The sequence below is a fragment of the Hyaena hyaena genome, unplaced genomic scaffold, assembly GCF_003009895.1.
Source record: "Hyaena hyaena isolate Hyena2069 unplaced genomic scaffold, ASM300989v1 scaffold_1078, whole genome shotgun sequence".
Classification (NCBI taxonomy): Eukaryota; Metazoa; Chordata; class Mammalia; order Carnivora; family Hyaenidae; genus Hyaena; species Hyaena hyaena.
This window is the reverse complement of record NW_024081714.1, coordinates 394,044-414,456: the sequence shown is the minus strand read 5'-3', so window position 1 is coordinate 414,456 and position 20,413 is coordinate 394,044. Positions and strand designations below refer to the sequence as shown.

The 20,413-nt window shown below is 35.1% G+C and overlaps 1 long non-coding RNA gene across 1 annotated transcript; it reads right to left on the bottom strand.

The window, feature by feature from the left end:
• Positions 1–13,570: 13,570 nt before the first annotated feature.
• Positions 13,571–15,581, bottom strand: LOC120223979. The gene is made up of 2 exons (XR_005526436.1): positions 15,537–15,581; positions 13,571–13,661 (listed from the first exon to the last, which is right to left on the bottom strand). It is a non-coding gene; the product is annotated as an uncharacterized LOC120223979 (long non-coding RNA).
• Between the last annotated feature and the right edge of the window lie 4,832 nt (positions 15,582–20,413).

Genomic DNA, 20,413 nt, shown 5'->3' with positions numbered 1-20,413 from the left:
ATATGTCTATTTTGTGTGTTTATTCAACTTTAAGTCAGAAATAACCAACAATATTGAACAATTTAAAGCTCTTCATACAGGATAAACCCACTCACATGAACTTCCTTTTACCTTTGTCCTAAAAGAAGAGAAAATTTCCAACTTTTGCACTATTGCATTGCATAATACCTTCTGGGAAAATAACGTAAATAATTTTTATATTTTTCCAAAACCTTAATACTAAACCAAATAAGAACAGAAAAGGAAAAGGAAACTCTAAATTAATCTCATTTATAAGCCTCAATGCAAATAAAATTCTAAATAAAGTAAATTAAAGCCAGCTGTCTATTACAAGAATAATGCATTATATACACATACTGCACATTCCCATCCATGTCCAGGACTGCTGCACATTCCTCCTTAGTGGCCAAAAGTAACAAGCAAAACGGTCCAAATTTTTCTTTAATGTTTACTTTGCAGAAAGAGAGAGAGAGAGAGAGAACAGAGGAGAGGCAGAGGATCAAAAGCAGAGGCTTGAACCAATGTTGGGCTCAAACCCTCAAACTTCAAGATCATGACCTGAGCAAAGTCTAATGCTTAACTGACTGAACCATCCAGGTGTCCCAGGGCAGTTCAGCTGTAGGGTCAGTTGTTGAAACTCTGGGCTGTTGAACCACAACCATGTCAAGAGAAGAAACAAGCCCTAGGACAATAGATTCCTCTCAACTTTCAAAGAATGTACCAGTCTTTGCAACAATGTACATTAATAGAGAACAAAATAAGTGGGGATCTAGTAAGAGTGATTTATTTACAATAGAAACAAGGTCACAGAGAAATAAAACAAAAGGTCAACTGAACCACAGATCTATTATTCTTTAACTTGCTTATCTGAATTTATAATTATTCAAATCCACAAGTCCCATATTCATTTCCCTTTTTGAAGTCTACTAAGTTTCAGGCCAGCACCTCTGACAGGTTAACCAGGATATGAAGGATTTTTCCAAAATGCTGTCCCTTCCATGGCCGTGCCATTATAATACAGGGTCACCTGGGATTCTGACTCAGGGCATTTAATTCCAGCTTATTTTCCTTTAAACATCACACGTTAAGCAAATATTACCCATTGTTAAAGCATTACTTAATTCATTCCATTCAGGTAAAGAATAAGACAATTGATCGAAACTAGCATTACTATTAATTTTGTATTTGTTGAGATGATCAATGCATTAAAAGGAATAAGTAAGAAGCATAAATTCTGGGAAAGAACAAATGAACAGTCATGATATTAATCTACATGTTAAGGGCGACTGGGGGGCTTGGTTAAGTGCCCAAATTCGGGTCAGGTCATGATCTCGTGGCTTGTGAGTTTGAGTTTCAGCCCCACACTGGGCTCTGTGCTGACAGCTCAGAGCCTGGAGCCTGCTTCAGATTCTGTGTTTCCTTCTCTCTCTCTGCCCCTCCCTCTGCTCATGCTCTATCTCTCTTTCTTATAAATAAACATTTAAAAAAGTCTATATGGAAAATAAAAATTAATCAAATGAATTGACATAAGAACTAACAGAAATAACACAAGCTTATCAGGTTGCCAGATAAAAGATCAGTAGAACAGTTAGTTGGTTTTCACACAGTAGTTGTTGTGAATAGGACTACCACGCAAAATAAAAAAAAAATGCTCAGTTAAAAGTGAATTTCAGATAACCAATAGATTCATTTTTCATGCAAGTATATCCCAAATACTGTATAGGACATACTTACAAGAAAAAAATAATCATTGCTAAATATGACAACCTTAATTGCGAAAAACAACATATATACTTACAAATATATACGCTAACACATATTTTATAAAAGCAGATACTCATGCTCTGTGCCCACTACATATTTAAGACACAGGACATTACCAAACATTTTAACTCATTTTGTGCCTCTCTAATCATAAACCTTCTACGTCTAAATGACCAATATCCTGAAATAATCATTCCCATGTGTTTAATTATAAGCTTACCAATTTCAAATGTATCCTTGTATAATGGCACTGTTCATTTTGTCTGTTTTTAAAATATTATAAAGCATTTTCATGTTGCACATATCTTTGACTTGTTTTCATAAAAGTAATGTTGGAGTATTCAGGCATACAGAAATATATTTTTTCGAAGTGATATAACATGCAATTTCAATATACCAAATTATTAATAGATCCTACTGCTTATAAAAACAATATAAGATTAATATATTTTTGAGAATTTTCATGTATTTAAGATATAACTATGTACCATGTATATTACATATTCAAAGTATATACATAAATATAAAATTCAAGGCTACATATGTGCACATAAATATGTGTGTATACAGTTTCAAGATATACATTTAAACTGTAATCTCATTGTGGTGTGTACGTGCTTAACTTTCTTAGGTGATTGTTTAAAAGAATGATGGCACCAATTTTGACTAGAAGTAGACTTGTATTAGTGAAAGTTGTGCCATCTCCTCACTGCCACATTTCTTCACACAACAATATTTACTGAATGTTTTAAAGTAAGCAAACAAGGGGGCTCCTACGTGGCTCAGTCGGTTGGGGGTCCTGACTTCGGCTCAGGTCATGATCTCATGGTTCATGAGTTCAAGCCCCACATCAGGCTCTGTGCTGACAGCTAGCTCAGAGCCTGGAGCCTGCTTTGGATTCTGTGTCTCCCTCTCTCTCTGACCCTCCCCTGTTCATGCTGTCTCTCTCTCTCAGAAATAAATTAAAAAAACATGAAAATTTTTTTAAAAAATAAAATTAAAAAAAGTAAGCAAACAAGGAAACCATTAGATCAAGGTAGCTCTATTGACTCAGTAGGCTGCCTAAGCAAAGAACCACCTAACCCAGAGTCAATGCACTTGAGTCAAAAAAAAAAATTCAACTTAGGAGCAATCAGTCACAAACAACCAGTCAGGCTTGCCCAAATAAAGCAAGTACTTAAGCTATAGCCAATCAAATAATTTCCTTGCTTTGCTTCTGGTCTTTTCTATAAAAGCTTCTTTGATAGCTCCTGAGGGTAGAGTGCTCCGAACCACTTTGGTTTGATGCTGCCTGATTCCAATCAATGTATGCTCAAATAAACTCTTAACAATTTTAATATGCCTCAAGTTATCTGTTATCAAATGCTTCTGTACACCAAGCATTGCATTAGATACTAATATATATATATAGCTTTGGAATCATTTTATATTTACAGAGAAACTTCAAAGGTAGTACAGAGAATTCTGCTATATTTTTTTCCCTTCAATCATGTCACCTAAAAGACATATATTTTAATATTGCCAGTATGGTGGATATGGAGTGGTATTTTACTTTATTTTGAATTTCCCTAAATGATACTATATTTAGACATATTTATATGTATTTGCAGGACACTTGTGTTTCTCTTTTATGAAAGTTCTTTCTATGGATGTTGAGGCATTTCCTATTGCTTTGTCTTTCTTATTTTTCACGTATGAAATTATATAAATAATATAAATCTTTTTCAGATAACTCATCTCCTAGTTGTTTGTTTTTTAACCCTATTTTAAAATCTTTTATATTTGTCTTTTAATATCATTGTCATGAGAAAATTTTATAGTGCTAAATAAATCTTTCTTATCTGTAAGAAACCAATTGATCACAATGCACTCTGTCATATACATATGGTTATATTACTCAGTTTGTTAATATTTGGTTAAGTATCTTCATCTATATTTATGAGTGTCCTTGTCTGATTCATATGCCAAGGTTATGTTAGTAGCAAAATATAAGTTGGAGAGTATTTACTTTGTTTTATATAAGACTGAAAATTCTTGTTTCTTGAAAATTTGATATAATTTGTATTTTCCAAATTATGATGACCTAAGACTTGTTTTCTCTTTGTAGGGAAATTTTAAACTAGAGATTCAACCTCTTTCATAGTGCTAGGACAATTCAGATATCCTACTTTCTTGAGTGCATTTGGTGATTTACATGTTCTTAAAGTTGTTTCCTTTCACCTAACTTTATAATGTATTGACATATAACAATCACAGTATTATATTTCTATCATTTTTCTTTGATAAAGATAAGCTTTAAGCTTTTAAAAATTCTCTAATATTTATCATCTGTCTTTTATCTTTTCAATTGATTATTTACATGGGAAGTTTCTCAGTGGTATTTTTTCTTTCTAGAAAACCAAATTTTGATGTTTTGATTTTCTGTAATATACCCTTTGTTTCACTAATTTTAGCTCGTATTGCCTTCCTTCAGTATTATAAATGACTAATCTCTTACATTACCATTTATATTTGGGGAATCCTTTAAGTTGGATACTAGCTTACTTATTTATTTTTAATGTTTATTTATTTATTTTGAGAGCTAGAGAGAGAGCTCATGTGCACAGGTGGGAGGCAGGAGTGGCGGGCTCTGTGCAGAGCCTGTTTGGGATTCACTCCTCCTTCTCTGCCCCTCCAGCCACACACTCAAGCACAACCACTCTCTCTCTCTCTCTCTCTCTCTCTCTCTCACCAGAGCCAGAGGCGGGGCTCAATCCCCCAAACCGTGAGATCATGACCAGAGTCATCAAATCAAGAGTTGTATGCTTAATGGACTGAGCCACCCAGTCTCCCCTAGCTCATTTATTTTTAATCATTCTTCCTTTCTAATGAAGGCTATCTGTCTATCTGTAAATATCTCTATAGCTTCATAGCACACATTTAGTGTATAGTATTTTTATCTCTCAATTCAAAGTATATTTTTATTTCCATTATGACTTGAGCCATAAATTATTTAGATGTGGATTGTATTAAAATTTAAAATGGACAAGCTGCTTGTATCTGTTTTTATTTATTATATTTAACAGTGCTATGGTCAGTAAATGTGGTATGTAGGCTAGTAATTATTTAAGAAGTGTTGCAACTTGCTTTAAAGCCTAGAATGTGATCAGTCTTCTTGGATGTACTTGGTACTAAAATGAATGTGTATTGTCCTGTGTGTGTGCATGTGTGAGAGAGAGAGAAAGGGAGAGAGACACTATGCTTATGCAATTACATGTATCAATACTTGGTCTGCTTGACACTTCACAAGAGCAATGATATAAAACCCCATTATATGAATTTCTCTATGTTCTCATCTTCGTTTCTATTGAGGATATTTTATTAGGGGCATACTGGTGAATATATTTTGATTTGTTTCATCATATTTTTACATGTTATCCTTCACATTGCTGCCAATAGCCCTCCCCATGTTTCTTGCTTACTGTTGGTTTCTTTTGGTTCCTTTTTTTTTTCTTTAGAATTCCCTTGTTACATTTTTTTATTTCTCTACTTGTTATAAGATCAATTTCTATTAACTTGGTGGTTACTCTATAAATTACCTTATTCATATTTCATACAATAATGTCTAGAGTGATGGTGGGGAATCTTGACTTGCCTTCCTCCCTGATCAAATATATTAAAACTATTTGAATCAGAATGCCAAATTTAGTGTTTTATTCTTGAAAAATAACTCCACAATTCAAAAATTATTCCCCTCATATTATACAATTAGTATGAATTACATATAAGCACAAATTTACCAGTTTTAAAAAAAATCAGTATCCCTTCTAGAATTTTAGACCCTGCGACTGTGATCTTTTCCCTCCTTCCTGACATATATTTTTAGATTTGTCTTTTATGATGGTAAATTTTTTGTTTGCGTGAAAAATGTCTGTATTATGCTCTCCTTGGTGAGTAATATTTTAGCTGTGATTACATTTCTTGATGATAGTTCTTTTCCTTAGCATTTTGTAGATAGATAGATAGATAGACAGATAGATAGACCCCATTGTCTTTGATACTTGCCATTGATAATTCTGTTGTCAGGTTCTTGTTCCTTTGTAAGAAATACTTTTGTTACTCCTTTTCTTATTTTAAAGTATTTTATTTATCTTTTGTGTTTCTACTTTGTTTGATGTGTCCAGAGGAGTAATTCTTGCTCACCATTCTTGTCATTTTTGATGAACCAAAAAAATTGTAGTTCTTGTCTATAAGAAACTCATAGTCTAGAAGTGAAAGCAGATATTAACTACATATTCTAATATTAAAACTTTGTGATGAATTCTATGAAGGCAAATAGATTCAACTGGAAAGAGTAAAGGAGAAGCCACATTTAGGCAGATATATTAGGAAGCGTTTTTCGGCATATTTCCTGGGGAAATCTGAGACTAGACATGAGCTGTCTCAATAAAGCTGACTAGATTAAAACCCTAGAATCTGGGGATGAGGAGGTTCTGTCTGCCATTTAGTAAGGGAAGGAAGCATATGGAGGAAGACGAGCAACTGGTGGTGAGTCTGACGAGGTATGACCCCTGAATATAAGGTTGTTCCTAAAGTCCCTTGTACTACAGGAGCACTCGGTCTGACAATCTTGGAAAAACAATGGATTTTCTTAACTCTCACTCAAATGTGCCTCTGTTACTTATAAGCAAGATTCATATTTAATACAAAAGGTTTTACTAGGTGATAAATATGATTATATTCAGGTTTAATAGAGGTATCTCTGTATTATGAATAATGGATTAAAAGAAAACTAGGCAGGGGTAAAATTCGAAGTTTCTTTGCTAGAGACAATGAGGCACTGACTAGGAAAATGCCAGTGAGGATGAAGCAAAATAGATGGATTCAAGGTCTCTTTAAATGGTAAGTTGATCAAAATGAAGTAGATTAGCCAAAAATGAAAGAAAATAAGAGTCTCCAATCATGCTCAGATTCCTGGCATGAATAGTGGTAATGACATGCACTAAGCAAAAAAGTAGGTCCAGAGAACATGGACTGATGGCTGGTGTTTGGATGTGAGGATGTGGGGGTATGGAGGTTGTTGGAGATGGAAAGTCAGTTTTGAACATGTTCAGGTTAAAGTGTCTGTGGGTATCTAAATACTGATTTCTGGAAAGCTGTTCATTTCACTAGTCTAAGACTCAAAAGAGACATTGGATGGAAATGCAGATTTTGAGTTAATTTGTATATAAATCTAATTGCAGCCATGGGAATGGATTAGAGCTCCTAAAAACTTCTGTAGAGTAAAAACAGAGTTTCTAGGAAAGAAGCAAGGATTCATGGGACGCAGAGCCAAAAGAGATTTAAAGGGTCTGACAAGAAATAAATTAAGAGAGCAGTATATCATCAAAGAAAAGGAAGAGAGATTTTTCAACAAGACAGGAATTATTCAAAGGGAGGACAGAAGGCATATAAATAAGACTGGGAGGTTCTTCTTGACCTGCTTCTCAGAGAAAGTTCTTTTGATCTGAATAGAGATTACTTGAGTGGATAATAGAAAGAAAAAGAAAAAGAAAAAGAAAAGTGGGTTTTCTAGATAAAAAGAAAGACTGTATATTATGTAACAAATCCTCAAATCTGTTCATCACTCAACAAATCTATATCCTTCAAAGTATGGTCTCTGGACCAGCAGCAGTATCTACAAACTTCCTAGAAATACACAATTTGGAGCCCTACTCTAGAAAAAAGTAAATCAGAAAGTGTAGGTCTAGGGATTCATCAAGGTGTAGTTTAACAAGGCCTACAGGTGATCCTGATACAGAAATTTGAGAACCACTGCTATAATATAAAACAATAGCATTTGCCCATTTTCTCAAATTATTTTCTTGCTATATAATGCTGAGCATCACATATTTCTCATCTTGTGTGTCAAATAAGTCACTCAAATCAAGTCTGAATTTTAAATGTCACTCAATGTATCTTGTATTATATTATATAATGTTTTACAGTATATTATGTTTATAAATTAGTATGACACAAACATGTAATTTTAAATTATTACACATATATATGACCATGATTTTAAGACAGTAATTTGGCTTTTAACACATTTTTCTTACACTTATTTATTTTTGAAAGTCAGAGAGAGACAGAGCATGAGTGGGGGAGGGCCATAGAGTGAGGAAGATACAGAACCTGAAGCAGGCTCCGGTCTCTGAGCTGTTAGCACAGAGCTCGACGTGGGGCTTGAACTCACAAACCATAAGATCATGACCTGTGCCAAAGTTAGATGCTTAAGTGACTAAACCATCCAGGCACCCCTAAGACGGTACTTTGTTATGCATCTTAAGAACCAGCACAGTGTCAATGCCACGGAAGCCTTTTATGTGCTTTCCCTAATTATATTCTTCTGTAGTTAAGAGTAATAACTCTTAGAGCTCTGTTTGGATAACTTTGTTAACAAGTACAGCACTTGGATAATTACTTACAAAGAATATAGGTGGATAAAGAAGATATGGTATATGTATATTTTCAGTTTCCAATGTCTGATCACTGATGTGAATAGAATGATACTACATCCCACAGTCATGATCTATGCCACTTGCACACATCACAAAATTTTCTGATTTAAAAAGATAAACTCAAAAATGATATATGCACCCTTATGTTTATTGCAGCATTATTTAAAATAGCTAAGATTTGAAAGCGACCCAAGTGTCCATCAATAGATGAATAAGGAAGATGAATGTGGAATATTACACAGCCATAAAAAAGAATGGAATCTTGCTATTTGCAATGACATGGATGGACCTAGGGGGTCTAATGCTACATAAAATAAGTCAGTCAAAGAAAGACAATAACATATGATTTCATTCATATGTGTAATTTAAAAAATAAATGAAAAAAGGAGACAAAGACTCTTACACACAGAGAACAAACTGTTAGTTGCCAGAGGGGAGCTGGGTGGGGATGTGTGTGAAATGGACATAAGGGGGTCAAGAGCAAACTTATCTTGATGAGCACTGAGACATTTAGATTGTTGAATCATTATATGTACACTTGAAACTAATATAACATTGTATGTTAATTATACTTATTCCGGGTGCCTGGGTGGCTCAGTCTGTTAAGCAACTGACTTCAGCTCAGGTCACGATCTCACAGTTCATGAGTTAGAGTCCGCCATTGAACTCTGTGCTGACAGCTCAGAGCCTGGGGCCTGCTTCAGGTTCTGTGTCTCCCTCTCTCTCTGCCCCTCCCCTGCTCACACTCTGTCTCTCTCTCTCTCAAATAAAAAATTAAAAAATTTTAATAAACAAATATATAAAATAAAAAGAATATATGTGGCATATGGTCTGCATAAATCATCTTGAGTGAGTGATAGGTACAAAGGTAGAACTGACTGGCTTTAAAGTATTTTTTATTGCCTCTACTCAAAGAAGAGTACTTGCCTGAGTGCTTAGTAACTGTTGTAAAAATTAAAATTCACCATTCCATTCCTTCTGCTTCTCCAAACAAAATATCTTGTTTCTCAAGCTCTCTACTCTTGTCTTTCCCATTAAAAACACAAAACATTGTTGGGCACTGAATAAAATGAATATTTCTTCTTACCAGAGAAGTTGAGCATCTGGTCAATGTCTTTTTGTTCTTGCTGCTGTTGAAATACTTCTTTCTGTCCTTCTCTTTTTTATATAGAAACTTTTGAAATTAATTATATTTTACAGAAATGTGCACAGATGCTAAGTGAGCAAACTGAGGATTTGACACAAAGTATGAATTGTGTAATGGCTGCCCAGATCAAGAAATTGAATACCGCTGTCACCCAAGAGGACCGTGTTCTCTCCACTTCCCAGAACAATCTCTCATCTCCGCAAAGATAATCAGCAGTAATTTTGTATTCTTTCAGATTCATATGCTATGTATTCTTTTGTGTCTGGCTTCTTTCATATGTTAATCTATTTGAGATTAATTCTTGGTATGGATTATAGAAAAAGTCAATTCCCTTTATAAAACACACAAGACAATAATATTCTACAATGTATCAATTTTCAAGCAGTTTGCAATTAATGTTGGCTATAAATCTAAAGCTGCTATGAACATTCTGGTACATTCTGTTAGGACTACTTATATGAACACATTCCATTGAGTATTTGGTTAGGAATGAATTGCTCTGCCAAAGATTTATTAGTTATTGCTGAACAGTTTTCCAAAGTGATTTTTCAAATTTGTATTTGTATATAGGTAAAGTTCTGCCCTTACCATCAAATGGTAATTTAATTTTCAGCTCTTTAAATGCATTATTCCTATATCTTCTTTTGTTGCTATTGAGAGATCAACTGTCAATCTAATTATCTATTTGGAGGCAATAAGGGTTTTTTTTTTTTTCCTTTTTCTTTTTCTTGCTGTTATAAAGCATTACAACACATCTGGTAGTTTTGTAGGATCCTTAATTTGACAGTACATATCTCCGTCTAGTTCTAGTAAATTCTCAACTGTTATTGTTATAAAATACTTCTAAGTATCTGCATTCTCTCAGTTTGAAACTCCTACTATATGGAGTATCACCTTCTTTTCCCAGGATCTATCACCTCTTCTCTTTTTTTACATTTATTTTTCCTCGACATTTGCAGTTTTAGTATTTTTCCAGCTCTAACTCTTATCCACTTATTCTATCTTCTGCTATGCTTCTGTTTAAACCATTCAGTCCTGTTTTAATTTCAATGAATCCACTGTTTTTGCCATTTTTTAAAGATTTTTAAAGACATTCCTACATCTTCCTGAATATTAAATACTTTCTTTTTTGAAAAATTTCAATTGCATTGTATATTTATTTTTACCACATAAAATATGTGTTTACACAGTCCTTATCTGATAATTTCACCTGAAAGTTTGGCACCAAAAATTATGCTTCAAACCTCCTTACTCTGATGAACGTTTTGTATATTTTGAGACTACATGTTACTCAGGACTTCATCTTTAGAAATAAAGATTTCATCCCCTCAGCGATGCTTTTGCATTTGTTTTCATTACATGTCCATTAGATGTCTGCAGGAAAAACAATTTTCTTAGGTTATTTTCTCATTTTGTGGGTGCCAGTACAGCTGAGAATTCAAACCCTAATAAGAATATTTACAAATGAGTGGAAATTTTTTTTTTCTTAGCACCCAGAGCAAGGCCAAGAAAGGCTTCCTTCATACCTCTTGCTCCTAGTGAATATATATAGATAGATAGATCTATAGAATATATATAGATCTAGATTAGATAGATAGATACAGGTACATATATGCATATATATATTCAGCTCAGCTCTTCATTGAATGTGATATCTTGGATGCCTGTGAAGGTCTCAATTACAACTATCTTCTCAAATTTGCCAAAGGCTTTTCTTCTGCATGTGTAACCCTTAATTCCCAAGTCCTTTAGTTACAATGATTGGCAACATTTACTAACGGCTTGAATTTTCAGTTTTTCTTTCTTTTTACTGCCTTGGAGACTTTTTTTACTCCATTCTGAGTTTAGGTATGCAGGGAGAAAATTGGATTTATATAACATTTTAGTTATTTTGAAATAGGAGATTTTTCTGGCTATCTGGTCTGAAAAAATCCCAGAGAGAGAATACTCTTAACAGTCTTAAAGCTCTTCAGGAATTAGATGGTTTCTGATTTCCTTTGCCTTCCTCGTATCAAAGTAACTGCCAAGTAAATAGTATTCAATAAATTTCACTCAGTTCCTGGCTGACAGAATGAATAAAATGAATTGAATTATAAAACCATGTATGTAACGTTAGTATTGTTATTACCAGTTACTGTTACTAATGTCAGTAATACTAGAGAATAAGATGAAGGCTGGTATCATGAGAAGCTAAACATGAAGAAGTAGGTAGCAATCAGATGAGTTTATGTCTTTCATGTAATTTTAAGGGATGTGATTTTAATTCAAAAGAAATATCACTGAAGGGTTTAAGATTATTTGATATTATGTCAAGGTCATAGAAGAAGTCCATTATATTCAGAGTATAGCTCTTCTGAGAAACAGAACCAATATATGTATACATACACATATATTACATGTATATGACTATATATGCATATATAGTCATAGTTGTTATAAATTTATATTGTATATTAAAATATATACATATATATATATACATATATATATATCCTCATATCCTGGATATACATACAAGAGAGAGGGGGTGGATTTTAAGAAACTGGCTCATATGATTATGGAGATTTGCAAGTCTGAAATTTGTAGATTAGGTTGGCAGACTAAAAATTCAGGTGACTCTCCTGGGTGGCCCAGTCAGATAAGCTTCCCACTTTGGCTCAGGTCTTGATCTCAAAGTTCCTGAGTTCAAGCCACATCTAGCTCCTTGCTGTTAGTGCACAGCCCACTTCAGATCCTCTGTCGCCTTCTCTCTCTGCCCCTCCGTTGCTGGCACGCTCTTTAAAAAAAAAAAAGTAAAAAGTGAAAGAAATTCACGTGACTTCATGTTGTAGTCTTTGGTTTGAAATCTATCTGCAGGGCAGGCCAGCAGGGGGGCAATTTAGGCAGAGTTTCTGTTCCTATCGTGAGGCAAAATTGCTTCTCCCTCCAGAAACCTGTCTTTATTCTTAGGGAATTAAACTGTTTGGATGAGGCCCACCCTTATAATGGAGAATATATGTTTTATTCAAAGGCTATTGATTATAAATGTTAATTACATCTAAAAAGCATCGTCATAACAACAAGTAGGCAAGTATTTGACCAAACACCTGGGCACTCTACTTAGCCAATTTTACATGTAAGTTAACCGCCACTTGCCTGAATATAAACAAAACCAGTAAAATCAAAAGATAATTTTAACAGACAAGGGGAATGTGAAAGCTAATTGTGGTCTGAAACCCTTTCCTTGATGTACAGGTATGTCCTAAGTCTTCTCAACTCAGTGTTCCACTGGCTACTACCAAGTGGTCACATTCATTATACAAGATAGAAACTATCAATTAGCTTATTGTGTGAGATCGATTTATTCTAAATGGCTAGATAATATTTCTACAGAAGACAAAAAATGACTTTCATATTTGGGACAGAGCCCGAATAAATAAATCTATACATTAATTATATACATTAATAATATATGAAACATTTAAATTAAAATATAATATACAACATATTATATTGCAGTACAATCTGAGCTCTTCATTTCCCCCCAAATAGAATTTTTCCCTCTTTGCTATATTTTAGTTCTCTCACCCATGAGGATGAAAGAAAGCTTTAAAATGGTGTTTCTCAGTAGAGGACCATCAAGAGTGAATACTTAAAATGACATTCATGCAGTAGAAACAGCAATATACTGCTGGCTTCAAGTCTTTGAAATTCAGCTGGGATTTAAGGAGTCTACATAACACCATGCACTATCATGTGTCATTTTCACTGCTCAGAGACCAGAAAAAATGTTCCTTGATTCTCAGTTATCACTAATCTAGTATTCTTTTTGCATAAAGGCTTAAACCAAAATCCTCCAAGGAAAAATAATCTGTCAGGACATTTTTTGGTTTCCCTCTTAGAATACTGAATACAACATGAATTCCAAGACAGAATCTGAGGAGTTAACAAGCATGGGAGCAATTTAAGAAAAACAAATGTTTCTTTTTTTCCAAGGGGGGCTAGCACAGAGAAAGGAGTGCTAAGTCAGCAGTATATTTAAGCAGTCATATACAAAATTAGATGTTGATCCAAGTCACAACTGAATACATTCTTTTAGAACGAATATCAGCTGTTTTTAGCATATGGGTAAGGAGACAGAAAATAGATTCAGATTTAATTTCAAGTGTCCCATGCAGTATCATAGATAAGAGAGACTAAATAGCCATGTTGCTATTTAATTCAATAAGTCTTTTCGGTTACATTAGGATTTTATGCTGCTCTGAGGGAGGGGTTCTTCATTCCCATAAAATCTGAAAGAAAGAAAAAAATAGAGATTACTAAGTGCAAAAATTTCTCATGAATAATGGAATAATTTTATATCCTTTGAGATTGTGGCTATATAAAATGTCTAACTAGTTTGGATTACATCTGTGCATCTATAAACCTAGATTATAATAATATTTTCCTTCATTAAAAACTTTGGTTTTTCTTCCAGGGGAGAAAGAACACTGGAGATGAAGCTACTTCTGGATTGCTACCAAAACTTAACAAATGGTGGCCACTCTGAGTCTCTGGATGGTCTTAAGGACTCTTGGTATTGGTTTCAGATTAAAGTATGTGATAAATCTCCACCCAAGAAATTAATAAGAAGTCCTTTTTTTCCTTTAAAACAGCACATGTGCCCATAGTATTTTTCTTCTCATAATTATCCTACCCCAAGCCACACACTATTGTCCCTATTTTCTCTAACTGATGCCTTATCTGTTGAAAATATGGCTAAAGCCACCTTTACTTGACTCTAGCAGGTGGAGACATGTTTTGTGGCACTCTGGCACTGGGAATGTGACAATAGGCTACTCTGATTTTTTTTAAGGCTCTAGAATGGAAAATTTAGATGGAACATATGCTTTCAGTTTCTATCATAGTTAAAATCCAGAATTGTCAAAGCTGGTATAGAGTCTATCAATTCCTCATTGGATTTTTTTTTCACTTCATCTAGGATGGTTAATGAAATAACAGAATGGGGTAAAAGGAAAGTAAAAAGAGAACTACAGTTAGAATGAGAGGGAGAGAAAACTAGGAAGAAAGGGGAGGGAGAGGGTGGAGAGGAAGAGGAGAGAGGGAGAGAGAGGAGGGACGGGGGAGAGAGAGAAAGGGAGATGGGGGAAAGGAGGGAAGGAAGAAATGGAAGAAGGAAAGGAGAGAGGGAGAGGGGGAGGGAAGGGAGGGAAGGAAGGAAGGAAGGAAGGAAGGAAGGAAGGAAGGAAGGAAGGAAGGAAGGAAGGAAGGGAGGGAGGGAGGAAGGAAGGAAGGAAGGGAGGGAGGGAGGGAGGAAGGAATGATGGACAGCTATTCTCCATTTTGGAGTATTTTTTTCGGTAGTTAGCACATATCCTATTGGAGGCTTCTTATCTGGCAGGAAATGTGATTCTTTTTCTCCTTTATAAATCAAGCTGGCTCCTCATTTATTTTGTTTGGTTTTAGTATCTTTTGGTTTTGGCTACGTTTTATAAATAAAAAGCCCTTTAACTAACTTGTTCATGTTTGAAAATCCAAATGTTTTTCCCTGGGCTTTCAATAGTTGTGTTTCTCCACAGAATACATCTAAAAAGATAAACATGCATTCAACTTTCACTTGACCAGCATATGCCAGTTTATTTTGTGTTTTAGGTGGTGTGCTCTCTGTATAATGTTTAGATCATTAGTGTCAAGGTTAGGATAGTTTAAATACATAGTGGATGAAATGCAGTGATGCTAAACGTGTGATGGTTTTAATTTGCTATCACAGAGAACATGAATCTACAGGGAAACTAAAACAATGAAGCTTCCATAGCTGCCTTGGCCCAACTGCCTTAGCTCTGTAAAATCTCCCTGCATGCAATTGTAACTATGGAAGGTTTGGGTTGTTTTGGAATTGCTTATATTTGTGGAGATTTCAGCAACAATTCCCAAAATTTTTGAGTTTCATAATTAATGTATCCTTAAATACAAATATAATGTATCCTTAAATATAAAGGAATAAATCTATTAATCCTTCATTTAAAAAAGAAGAGAAAACTTCCGGTATTGTTTATGTAGATAGTGTAAAAAGGAATTAAGGAAGAAAACAAAATGGAAACAGTAAAGAGAATGTAAGGGAGCAGGGGGGCATGGGTGATATTTATTTTAAAAAATGGAAGTATTACCAGAGGAATTGCTGAGACTCGGAGGACTCTTTCTCTTACAAAAGTCTGAAACAAGAAAAGTTCTAAATTTAAAATTTCACTAATCAATCATCTGTTAGATTTAAGAATTCCTATAAAGGTTACCATGGAGCTTCAACACGCAGCATTGTACATATTCCTTCCCTCATTGCTAGTTGGCTAACTGCAACTGGGACAGTCCTCCTGGACCTGAGGCTGAATGCTTCCTAGCAGAACAAGTTCATTGCACTGTGTGACCTGTTCCATGGGGAGCCAGCTGTCCCTGCCGCCTATTGACTTTTGTTTGAAACTTGCTCTGAGCTTTGCTAGTTTGGTTAAGCATCTTTCAGGCAACTCGTGTATAACATCTTTTATTCTACTCACTACTGTGTATCTTCCTGTGTCATAATTCGTTCTACATGGTTCTTAGCTCGCTTGGTGGATTGTTCTACATTGGAAAGAAACCAACCTTTAGCATTCTTCATGTTACTCTCTGAATATATGCTTAATTGGTATTTTTTATTTGAAGAAGATATTGTTAAGTATTTTTCAGGAAGCCCTCAAGTCACAGCGAATTTCAGGAGAAAGCAGGGAATTTTATAAAGAAAACAGCATCAGGAAAGTAAACAATAAGTGATCTAAAATAAAGTAATGAACAGTGAGAGTGAGTATGATAGGAGATGAACAGGAATAACAATCTATTATCCTTTATAAGGTTAACAATCACACAGTAGTCTGATAAGACTTCTCACTTCTTCCTGATCTGCCTGACAAGGGATGCACAGACTTTTCTAGAGGACATGGATAGTATTGGCAGCTGAGCAGCAGCGGGGCTTCAGAAGTCATCAGACCCCCAGAATAAACCCTGTGCTCAGAGCAGAAGGCAGGACCTAACTTCCTCAGGTTCATCTTGCCCCACCTCAGGCTTTGAGCAGGCCAGTCTCATTTGGACATTTACCCAAAGCCTATAGACTTTAGGGATTTTAAGAGGCTGGCTGGAAGATGCCTGCATTATAACTGGCTGTGGGGAAGTAAGGACCCACAAGTATCCACTGGAAAGGGTTTCCTGGAAAGATGTGATAATATACATAGTACTGCCTGTTTATCCTTATAATTTTGCTCAACCTAGACTAAATACTCAATCAACGGTCCAGAGAAAAGTTGCCAACAAAGGGCACAGTTTCCATTTAAGAGAGAAGGAAAAAAAATTGATAAAACAGATAATTCTCTTTTTCCAGCATGTGTTTAAAATTAGGATTTTGGCTTCCTGCAGATCCTTATTTCATTCATTTATACAGCTGGGCACTTTGTTTTGGAGATGTAGAGAGGCTGCTTGAAAGACCAAGAAAGCTAAGTTTTTAAAAAGCATTAAATTGGATCAGTTTAGAAAATCCTAATGCGAGGCCCGTATCAACTTCAATGACTCCAAGGGAGTTGTTAGAGATGTTTTATACATTTGCAATCCTTAGCATAAAATAAACCAGGCACATCAAATGGAATAATGTGTGTGGGTTTCTCCTTTCTTGGTTCTGCTCATGTCCATTAATGATAACATGTGCATATGTCCAAGAAACAAAACAAAACAAAAACAAAAAAAGCAACATCAAACCACCCTCCTTTTATAAGCCATTTTCAGTTCTGATATGTTGACTGAATGAAGTTTGTGCAATGAGCTATTCTATCTTTAGAAGAGCAATCTTTTCTTCATCATATGTGGCTCTTAATGTGCCCTTTATGCTATTTTCTGAATGTTGATAGTTTGCCCGTAACAAGAAAAATATGTCTGGCCCACTGATCAAAACTATCAAAATCTTTCTCAAACTGAGGGCTAGCAGACAGAACTATTTGTCAACAGCATGTATTCCCCTCAGGTAATTTTGATTCTTTCTTTTTCTTATTTTTAGTACCTCTTCTATCAAGCCTCTTAAATTCATGCCTAGCATGTCAACAGCACTTTAAAAACAGCTGTCTACTACTGGCTTTGGAGAACAGCACAGGATTAGGCAAGGAGAGAAAGAGTTAATTCCTGCAGTTTTCACACTGGAATAAAGTTAATAGGCTGCCAATAACACGGGTTATAGTTGCAAAAGCTAAAGTTATAAGTAATCCTAAAGGGAAAGAGGAAAATTGTTCCTGACAAGCTGAAATTACTTTATAAAACCTCTTATGTGTGAGAAGCCCTAGGTTGGTCAGGGCATGAAGCTTATTTCAATGTTTAACTCAGCCTGTTTATAAAGAAAATATCTTGCCCAATATCCATTTTCCTAAAGTGTGCCCTTTAACCTGCTATTTTTTGTTTCTTTTTATTGTTGGCATGGTGACTAAGAAGCACTCCACTAGACTGATCAATGCATCGTTACATCAACATAACGTTTTCAGTCAAGTTCCCAGGAGCCTTCCTCCTGAATCTGTCATTTTGATTCAGATAACTAAATCAGGCTAAGCACAGAGATGATAACGGATGACTTGCCTCATTAGCTGACTCCTGCTGCTTTATGCTGCCAGGAAGCTCTACAGTGCCTGCCTAGGATCTTGGGAGAGATAACCGTTTTTTGAAATTATTTTGGTGCATTTTTCTTGTAACTCTCATCTTGCATTTTGACAGTAATTTTATAGGATGACATATGTACTAAATCCATATTCCTGGATCTTCTTTCTTTAAATATGTGTCATGTGATTGGTTTTATGAAGACTGAGCCAACAGCAGGCTTAATCTAGGGGACTATTTAAAACTGTCCTTCAGTTTGTCTCCTTCAAATGTTACAAATCTGATAGCATAGCATTTTAATTAATAGTATTAGCGACATTAAGATGATCTGTCTTCCTACATGAAAGCGGAATCTGCCGTACATGCTGTCCCAGCTCCAAAATGTTGTTTCAGTTGGGCCTTAGAACTGATTGAGCCTGAATATACAGGAATAATAGCTTTAAAGAAAAGGTCAACAAATTATTTGTGGAAAATCTGGTGTGGAGGGGAGACTAAGCAAGCAAGAAACCAAAGATTTCATTTAGTCATCATAATCTGAATTTAAGAGCCTCATCTTAGCGACTCAGGAAATTAGATACAATTATGCATGTAGCTGAAAGCTGTCTATAGAAAAAAAATTAATGGGAACACACAATTGGAAGCAAAAGGAGCTGCAATTACTTTTGTTGGAACCTTCCAACGTTTGTTTGAACGTTCCAAGGATAGAGAAGATGGACAAGATAGGTGACTAGCTTTACACTAAACGCATGGTATCAAACCTCAAATAGACATTAAACATTACAAACCCTAAAATAACTCCATGGAAGTCTGTTTTCAATCTCTGAAAAGAATACACTTTTCTATTATTTCTTCTTAGCTATGATCAAACTTCTCATCTATGCTTGGGCCCCACTACTAAGACCAATAGAATCTGTTTTAGCGGATGACATTGTGCCTTAAATTATAGAGAAAATGGAAATCATGAGTTAAGGGCTTTTAGAACTTCTTGCCACAAAGCTTACTATTCTGTTTGGAAGTACACTCATGCTCCCATTGTTATAAAGAACTAAATGTCTCTCTAAAGGCGAATACCTCCACTTAGGCTACATAAAGGATATTTTATCTTTTATTATCCACATTCATTTAGACTTTTTCAATTTGGCTGTTTCTACATATCATCACCCTAAGATTATGAGTATATTCAAATACTTCTCATTGTCTCCTTCCTATCTAGCCACTCTCTGTAATTCAAAATGGCTTGGAAATATAAATTGCCTATCTCAACTTCTTTCCCTTTTCACTGTTTCCAATCTTTAAATACCTAGCTCATATCTTCACTACAACACTGGATATGCTCTGTCCTAATCATCAAAGGATGCCAGGTTGCTAAAGACAGCGGCCACTCTTCAGTTTTGATCATATTCAAACTCTCCGACATATGCTTCACAGTTGACATTCATCTTTCTTCTCAACAGAATCTCTCTGAATTTAGCTGATACTGAAATGATCCCGGATTTATTTGTACCTCAGTCTTTGGTTTCTTTCTACTTTCTGGATTCTGTACCCTCTTGGTGGATTATGTTTGCAGTTCTTCAGAACTTTGCTGTGGGCTTTTTTTCTGTATTTTCTGTTACTGGGTAATCTCATCCATTCTTGTTGCTTAATAGCTATATGTATAGCACTTCCTAAGTTTATGCACGGTCTGAGGCTTCCCTCCATACTTGTGGGAGATATACATTAAACTAAATCTATGTCATCACTACCAGAAAGCCCATAGACAACTCAGATTTGAGAGAGAAGGAAGCATTTATCTATCTATCTATCTATCTATCTATCTATCTATCTATCTATCATCTATCATCTATTTATATGTTTATATATTTTGAGAGAGTGCAAGTAGGGAAGAGCAGATAGGAAGAGAGAAAGAGAGAGAGAATCCCCAGCAGTCTCCTCACTATCAGTGTAGAGCCTGGTGTGGGGCTCTAACACACAAACTATGAGATCATGACCTGAGTCGAAACCAATAGTCAGAGGCTTAACTGACTGAGCCACCCAGATACCCCATGAAAACTTCTAAATGATTTTCAACACTTAAGTGATACACTATATTTGTTTCATGTCCATTAACTTCATAACACATGCCAACAAGTGCCCAGACACCACTTGCACATTAGTCAATTCAAAGCTCATCTAGTGTCATTGATACTTATTCTCAAGTAGGTTTGAGTTTTCAAGTACACAGAATAAAACAAAGGAAAAATTAATACCAGAAGGCTATCATTTAGAGGAAGACTACTTTAAAGCTTCACAAAGATCGACAAATGTCAACTGCTAAAACCAACTTACCTAATGATATATGAATTTTAAGCTGAAAAGGTTTTAGAGAAAAATGGCAAACGTCTAGAAAGATTTA